The sequence below is a fragment of the Phragmites australis genome, chromosome 2 (genome assembly GCF_958298935.1).
Source record: "Phragmites australis chromosome 2, lpPhrAust1.1, whole genome shotgun sequence".
Lineage (NCBI taxonomy): Eukaryota > Viridiplantae > Streptophyta > Magnoliopsida > Poales > Poaceae > Phragmites > Phragmites australis.
Genome location: NC_084922.1, coordinates 26,844,467 through 26,853,347, shown reverse-complemented (window position 1 = coordinate 26,853,347; position 8,881 = coordinate 26,844,467).

The following is an 8,881-nucleotide window of genomic DNA, read 5'->3' as shown; positions in this document are numbered from 1 at the left end:
GAAACTCTAGGTTTCCTAACCACAATAATCAAAGATTGTACTCATGTTACTAATTCAATATAAGCTCTTGCGACTTGCCCTAAAAAAGAAAAATACTAAATACTAAAACATAGCCGGTTCCAAGCAAGGGCTAACCACGTCAAAATGGCAAAACATGTTTGACATTCATGATCCAAGTTGGGTGTTACTGTAAAACATTCAAGCAGTAGAAATAGACATCCTGTTTTGTTCTTACTAGTTGCCACTGATACACGAACAATAACAGCTAGTTTGAGAAAATACCTGACTACTGAATAGATTAAACAAATATGCACCAGCCATATCATCACTTACAAAGAAAAGCAGTCTTTTACATAAGGAAAAAGTCTATTTTACACCCCTAAACTGTCACGAAAGTCCAATTTTCAACCTCAAACTCACAAACCAGGCACTGCACGACCTCCAACTGCTCAATCCGGGCAGAAAACACCCCTGCACCCAAACCTCACCCAGTTTTTGCTGACATGGAGGTGGTTTCGCACACGTGGGCTCCCAGTCAGAAAAAATAAAATAAAAATCAAGAAAAATCAGAAAAATTAAAAAAAAATAGAAAAAAAATCAGAAAAAATAGGAAAAATCAGAAAAAATCAGGAAAATTAGGAAAATCAGAAACAATTGATGCTGGAGTTCACCGAGGTTAGAGTTTTGAGATCAGGAGGTTAGGGATTGGAAGGTTTCCACTGATACCAGGCTTCGAGGGAATCCCCTCGATCCCTAACCATCCCCAGACCGATGGTCAAACATAATGCCTCAATCAATGTTTGGAAATGGTTGAAGCTTGTACCATGCCGGATTTGGAAAAATGGCTTAGAGGGTGGTTAGGGATTGGGGGGGTTTCCCTATAAACCTGGTATCCGTGGAAACTCCAAATCCCTAACCTCCTGATCTCGAAACCCTAACCCTGGTGAACTCCGGCATCAATTGTAACAATGGCTAAATTTAGTTGCTGGACAATTAGACTTTTGTGATAGTTGAAAGACCAAAAACAGGTTTTTTTTGTTGACTGGTCTGCCACGTGTGCGAAGCCGCCTCCACGTCAGCAAAAATCAGATGTGGTTTGGGTGCGGGGGTGTTTTATTTTTTTTTTTCTATTTTTCTATTTTTAATTTTCCTAATTTTCCTGATTTTCCTTATTTTTCTTTTTTTTTAATTTTTTTGATTTTTTTATTTTCCATGATTTTTTCTAATTTTTTTATTTTTGCTGACTGGGCACCCACGTGTGCAAAACCACCTCCACGTCAGCAAAAACTGGGTTAGGTTTGGGTGCGGGGGTGTTTTCTGCCCGGATTGAGCAGTTGGAGGTCGTTGAGTGTCTGGTTTGTGAGTTTGTTCTGCCCGGATCGAGCAGTTGGAGGTCGTTGAGTGTCTGGTTTGTGAGTTTGAGGTTGAAAATCAGACTTTTGTGATAGTTCAGGGGTATAAAATGGACTTTTCCCTTTACATAACCACTACCTGCAATGTACATCGACTGCGCAGAACAAATCTACACCGCATGGACAATGTGCTACTTCTTCGAACCAGATATGATTTCTAATGGAGAACCTAGGCCTCAACAAAAATTGGATTGATGCAATTCTGAGCTCTGGTTCCTTATCAATTCTCCTCAATGGGTTCCTGGTAAAAGTTTCATATGTAAGAGAGGTGTAAGCCACGATGATCATTTTCCCCCTTGCTCTTTCTCATAGCAGCAGATCTCCTTCAATGCATAGTTAATGAGGCTAGAGACAGGGGTATTCTATCTTTCCCTTTGATGTTACCTCATACATATGATTTCCCTATTATCCAGTATGTTGATGACGCAATTGTCATCATGAAAGCCCAATAGAGAGATCCCTTCTACCTGAAAGGAATCCTACACAGCTATATGCAATCTTCTAAGCTCAAGGTGAACTTTGCAAGTCTTGTCTGGTCCCTATCAATCTGTCAGCTAAGAAGACTAAGCTCATGGTAGGTGTTTTTGGTTGCTCTATTGGTTCTCTACCTTTTACTTACCTCAATGTGCCTTTAGGTATCACTAGGCTGAAATTTGAGGATCTAACCCCATCATGAGCAGGATTGAGAGGAGAATCACAACCACCTCCTCTCTGCTTGGCCTTGCAGGCAGGCTAACTCTGGTTAATTTAGCTCTATCTTCCCTGCCGACCTACGCCATGTGTACTCTCAAGCTTCCCAAGAAGACAATTGATGTCATTGACAGAGCTAGGAGGAACTGTCTATGGAGAGGCCCAAATAATCGTCCAAAGGAAAAGCTCTTATTACTTGGAAACAGATATGTGTCCCCAAAAACAAAGGGGGATTAGGGTCATCAACTTGGCCATCTAAAATGAAGCTCTCCTCATGAAGCATCTGCACAAATTCTACAATAAGTTAGACATTTCGTGGGTCCATCTAATCTGGAATACTCACTATAACGGTGGGTGTGTCCATCATGCTTCTTGAGAAAAATGATCATTCTGGTGGAGGGATATCATGAGTTATTATGATCATTTGAGGGGTGTTGCGTCGGGCTGCCCCGAAACTGGGTCCATCATTCTTCTCTGGCATGATGTGTGGAATGGCAACCACTTCAAAGATTAACTCCCTCATCTATACTTGTTTGCTAGAGATAAGAATGTCTCTATTGTGACATATAGAGAATGAGACATGCCTCATAGAAATTTCCACACCCCTGTGTCGACAATGGCGTTCCAAGAATTCCTAACTCTTCAACTACATTTGGACAATGTGCAAAGCCAAAGCACACAAAAGGATAGCTGGTTTTATTGCTAGAGTAATGACATGTTTTCTTCAAGCAGATTTTATGATTTTCCTTTCAAGGCCATTTCGCCTCCAGCCCCCATTATCAGGTTTTGGAAATCAAAGCGCTCCAAAAAAATTAGAGTGTTCACTTGGCTTCTCTCCAAAGATAGAATTAACACTCGCAATATTCTTAAAAGGAAAAGACAGAGAATTCAGGACAACAACTACAATTGTGTTCTCTATAATCTAAACATGGAAGAGACGGCTTTTCATCTCTTCTTTGCATGTCCTTTCAGCGACAGAAGTTGGTCCTTCCTTGGCATTGCTTGGAATCAGTCAGTTGAATTCTTTGTAATGATGGAAGAAGCATCTAGGGCTTTTCAACATAACTTCTTCTTGGAAGTCTTCGCTATTGCAGCCTGGGAAATTTGGAAGCAAAGGAACGCAAAGATCTTTTAGCAAATCAACCCGACTTTTCACAAATGGAGGACCAATTTCATTAACACTGTGCACTTGCAGTTGCACAGAATTAAGGGTGTGTTACATGTTTCGTTATCACATTGGATTAACAACTTTGTTTAGCCTCTCTTTTCCTCTTTTATCTCTCTGAGACTTGCATACTCTTAGGCGTTGTACAGTTTGTGACTTTTCATAATAAAGTGGCTGCTATACAGTAGGGGATTCCACTACTAGAGTTCTTTAAAAAATGGTTCCTGAGTGACACCAGCTATGGCGAAAGTTCATAGTAAAAAAATGCAGCATAGTGCTTGCAAGAGAATGAACTCTCTTTTCCACATTCTAGGGACGACATGCTGTAGGCCCGTAGCCACATGTTGTGCCCAGAGATTACAAGACCTAATCAGTTAGCAAGCAAGGCGACATGACAAGTAGTTTATAAGGCACTATTGAAAAAAACACAAATCATTCGAAGAGAAAACTTACTTGTTGCATTTTCTGAAATGTTGCGAAAGAATTATATTTCAAGGTGCATCGAAAGCTTTTTAGGTCATTTTTCTTCATCAAGGTGTTTTCCGAAAGGAACGCCTCAAATAGTCTCAGAAGAAATTAACAAGAAATATTTTTTTCAAGGAAGAAGACTCCAATTTAAAGAATTGTGCATGCAACAGTACTAGATCAAATAACAAGGTCATTGGCTCATTGCATTATTTACAATTCACACCAAACAATACCGAGTTGGAAATAATGAACACAAGATAGAACACTGTTTAATGTGAACATAACTGACTATAAAATCAATGTAGCAGTGCTATGGCGATGTGCTTTGACAATAGACCAACAACTATAAGAAAGCAGATGATGAGTAAGATTCAGATATCTCTAGTTTAAAAGTAAGTGTATTATCATTCCTAATAGCTAGCACAGTAATTTTCACACACTGTAGCCAAAAGACAACAGTTTACTAGTTGCTACAAATGAACCACAAAAGGGCAGTTTGCTTGTCTTTTACAAGCTTACTGTGCACATGGAAAAACAACAGGATATATGAAACAAAATTTTGTAATCAAGTTCAGATTTAAACAAGTTAAACTCGGAATGAATCTGGTGAAAATCTGATCTTCCTTATGAAATATAAGCATGAGCATAGGAATGCACATCGTTGTAGAAAAAATTATTTATTGATCTCAAATAGTAGTACAATTTCAGTTTGTTTATCATTAGTTCATGAAAAACATAACAAAGAAAGTTAGCTCTAACGGAAACAATTGATCCTATGAGTTCCAAAACTGGGTTACAAGATCTTAGGGTGGGGGGGGGGGTGGACAAAAAACCAATCTCAAGATATTGACGTTTAAGTTATTATCAATTAACGCAAGTCTTTATATGCATACAACTGCAATTGTCTCCCAATATCTTTTGATCTGCCTGTAAAATCTTATAAGAACCAGAAACAGGTTATAGGAAGATCGATTGATTTTGCTAATACATGTGAACACTAAGCAGCACCTGATGGCAGTTGCACATGAAGATTCACAGAAGACTGGAACTAAATACTAAAACAATAGCCAGTTCCAAGAAAGTATTAACCATGTCAAATGGTAAAGCATGTTTGACATTCATGGTTCGTTTTAGGAATTTAGGATGTTACTGTATAAAATGCAAGCAGTAGAGATAGACATCCTTATTCTGTTTGCTTGTTACTGATACACTAACAGTAACAGCTGGTTTGTGGGCGGATAATTTTTTTTCAGACAGACGGCAAGAGAGTTGCTGATTATATAGTAGATGGAGTAAAAGAGAGTACAAAGAAAACAAATAACATGCCTATAAGTCACCATGGCTCACCAGGCGCACCAACTATTGTCACAGAAATAGAAAACCGCACTCCTCCAATAAAACTAGGACAAGACTAACAAGAAAATGATCAGTTTAGACAAAAGCTAACGCGAGATTTTGTTGGTCAAAATCCTCCTTAGCCTTCATTGTGACTTGGATGGGTGTCAACTTCTTGGTTTGAAAGGTTGTTCCTTTCCTTCCAAATATTCCACCAAAAGTATAGAAGTAGCCTATCGAACTCTCTTCGAGCTTGATAAGCAAAGATGTTTCGTGCCACCTTCCACCACCTATTAATTGAGTTTCCCTTATCCAAACCCGGCATGGAAACAAGGTTGAACCTGCTAGATAGCTCACTCCATACGCCTTTTGTAAAATTGCAGTTTTTGCATAAGTGTGTGGGGTTTCAAATTCATACCGATAAAGCTTTCAGACCTGGTCATGAGGCCAGCCTCTCTTTGCCAAGTTATCCCGCCGTTAAAATTTTGCAATGCAAGAGCACCCATGCAAAGAACTTGCACTTGAGCTCAGTCTTAGCCTTCCAAATAGGCAACATGCCAGGTTTCTTCACCGTCCCGGCAAAATGTATGGTGTAGGCACTCTTTGTGGAGTATTCTCCATCGGGTGTCCATTGCCCGTGTATGACGTCCGTGGTTTCTTGGCTAAGAGTGATGTCCCTGAGATCCTCTCATAAAGTGACTAGCTCCTAGAGCTCCTGTTGAGTAGTGATTTGCCATAAGTTTCTGATCTAGCACTGCTTTGTAAGAGCAGTGTTCACACTTTCATTTTGCCCTAGCACCTCGGGCGGATAATAACTGAATGGATAAATACGCAACAGCCATATCATTGCTAGCAAAAAGGAACAATCTTTGGACACCACCTCCAATGTATATAGACTGCACAGCACAAATGTACACTGCATTTGAAACTTAATGGTTTCCAAATGATAAACACCAGCTATGGCTAAAGTTCATAGTTTCAAACCTAAAAATGCAGTTTAGTACTTCAAGAGAATGAACTCTCTTTTCTATATTTCTAGGGATGGCATGCCATAGCCACATATTGAACACAGAGATGTACAAGACCTAGTCAATTAGCAAACGGTGATATGAGAAAATTGTTGTGAACCTCCAAATGGTTAAACAAATTGCAAACTACAGAGTACTGTAGTCCAGACATGCAGCACAGCTACAGCTGGACACCAAGCCGAAATGTGAAGAACATCAGCCAGTTGATATCATAGGACACAGGCGTCATATAGCAGAACGACCGATTCCAACCTCTTATCTTGGTGGTTGACCCGGATTGGAGGTCGAGCACATATGCACGGTCAGGGTCCGAATAGTAGAGCGCAAGCACAATGCCACTCTTCTCTCCAATGTATACTGCGGACAGCGACACAATTCCAAATAACCCTAGCTCCACGCTAACCTGGATTGCTTGACTCACGCACCAGACGGTAGTGCCACCCTGATCTTCATCATGTTGGGACAAAATGACCAGATGGTTCTTATTATGTAACATGCCAGTTTTCAGCAAAGATTGAATCAAAAATCATCTTCAAAATCCAAACAAAAATTTCGAAGCTTTTCTCTTTTTCCCCTCTTCTTAGGCTCAATCTGACCCAACTTCTTCTCCCGTAGCCCATCTCCTTTTTTCTTTTCTTTCCCCTGGCCCTCTCTCTCTTCCTCTCTTTCTTTTCCCTCTAGCCCGCTTGCGCCAGCCGGCCCACTCTCTCTCTCTCTTTTTCCCGCGGCTCACTCACGCCAACCTAGCCAGCCTGTTGCCCTCTTCTTCCTCCTCATGCTCCCGCCGCTCGCGCACACACATGCCTAAGCACCGCGGCTGGACCCTACCTACCTAACCGTTGCCGCCGTGGCAAATTGTCGTGCCGCCTCTGCCACCCTATCTCCCCTCCCCTCTCCGTGAGGTCACCGTGCATAGGAGCCGGCGATGAGCTCACAGTGCCCACTCAGACCGAGCCATGCACAGACGACAGCGAGTCACCACTGACCACGGCCTTGCCTCCCCTTCCGCATCGGCTGCCATGCTGCTTTTCCCGCTCACGTCACGTGTGTCCAAAGCCTCTACTCCGCCATGCCCTGTTGCTGTTGATGACTTGTCATGCTGTACCGCACGTGGAGCACCTCTCTCTTTCTCCCTCTCTCACGCTAGAAGACCACTGTCACCATATTGGGCCCGCTTGGAGCTTCACCCGACCTCACCCCACCTCCCTCGTCCCTCTGCCTAGCCTCGCCCACCCTCTCTTGAACTATCACTGAGCCGCCATGGTCGCTGGCCTTCGCCTCCATCGCCAAGCCAAGCGCAGATATCACTTCCTCGCACCCCACATGCACTCCCAACACCTTAAAATTTGACACAAACCGCCTCTCCACATGTTTCCCCCGTCTGCCACGGCCGCTCCCAACTCCGACGAGATGCTGGCGCTGTTTCGATAGTCACCTGCTGTCGAGATGCCCACCATCAACTTCGATGTGCCATGTCGATCTCCCTGGACGCCCTCTCGGTCCGATCTGAGGCTGGGAGTTGCCGGCATCGAGCTCTTCGATGAGCCCCCGCCACAGACGCCCAACACTGCCATCCCAGCGCTGCCCCGGTGACCACTCGCCCGCGTGTCAACACGTGCCCCCCCCCACGTCAGCACCACCTCAGCATTGGCCCCACTCCTTTAGCCCAGCTAGCAATCACATCAACATGTACATGGCCCTGGTCCATCGTAGACCATAGACTAGAGTTCCTCTGGTCCACAAGTCCATGAACCCAGCCCACAACATAGTAACATTTTTCTTTTTCCCAAAAATCATTTTCTAGAGAATATTCCAGGGAATATTCCACCCTTTTTCTTTTCCTTGAGTTTATCCTATCGGCCAACTTCCGAAACTCATATCTCCTCCGTTTCAACTCTGATTTTGATGATTCTTTCAACGATATTCATCTAAATTCAAATCATATTATTTTCCATTAGTTTAATATTTATGACAAATTAATTTGTATTTGTTTGTATTTATTTGTGTGTTTGTATTGTTTGTGTGCCAGCGTTTTAGAGACCGGATAGTTCGAGGAGGAGGAGGAGGAACCAGGAATGCAAGACTTTGAGCAGGACCCCCTCGATGACTTCAGCGGAGGCAAGTCTCAATCTGTTTCCCTCATTGCTCATATTGAATCTAGCTTTTATCACCACAACCAGTAGCAGTCATTTTCTACCAAATAAATGCATGAAGTATTACTTACATGCATAATTTAAATTGTTGTCCTAGTTATGTCCTATTTTAGAGTAGCTAGCCAGATTACTTTTAAATTATAACCTTGGTAACTCTAGGACCGTCATCTCAGCAACTTTAACTATGCTAAGACGAATACCTTGATACTAGTATGCATAAGGTTGTGTACTTTACGGTTATTTCTTACTTAATGATGATTAGTATTGTGAAATGTGTGAAACTTGGTGCTTTGGTGTTGTATGAGTTATCGGGATGGGAAGGCATATCGGATATTGGTAACAACAGATAGCCTGTTAGAGCTGGGACAAATCAGGGTTCTCGTTGGGAATACTTTGGGAGTTTAAGTGCTGCCTGTGTGATAGGCTTATTATGGAGATATTTTCCTTGGCTCGATTAAGGACTGAGTTGGTGTGACATCCTATCTAGTATTCACAGTATAGCCACTCAACCTTGTATGCGGCAGGGCTTAGTCTAAACCTCACTAGCTAGTCTACTTGTCGTCAGGAGATAGGAGTGCAATGGGAGACTATGGAGCAGGTGTAGGCTTGTCGACCCAGTTGGAGGCCTAG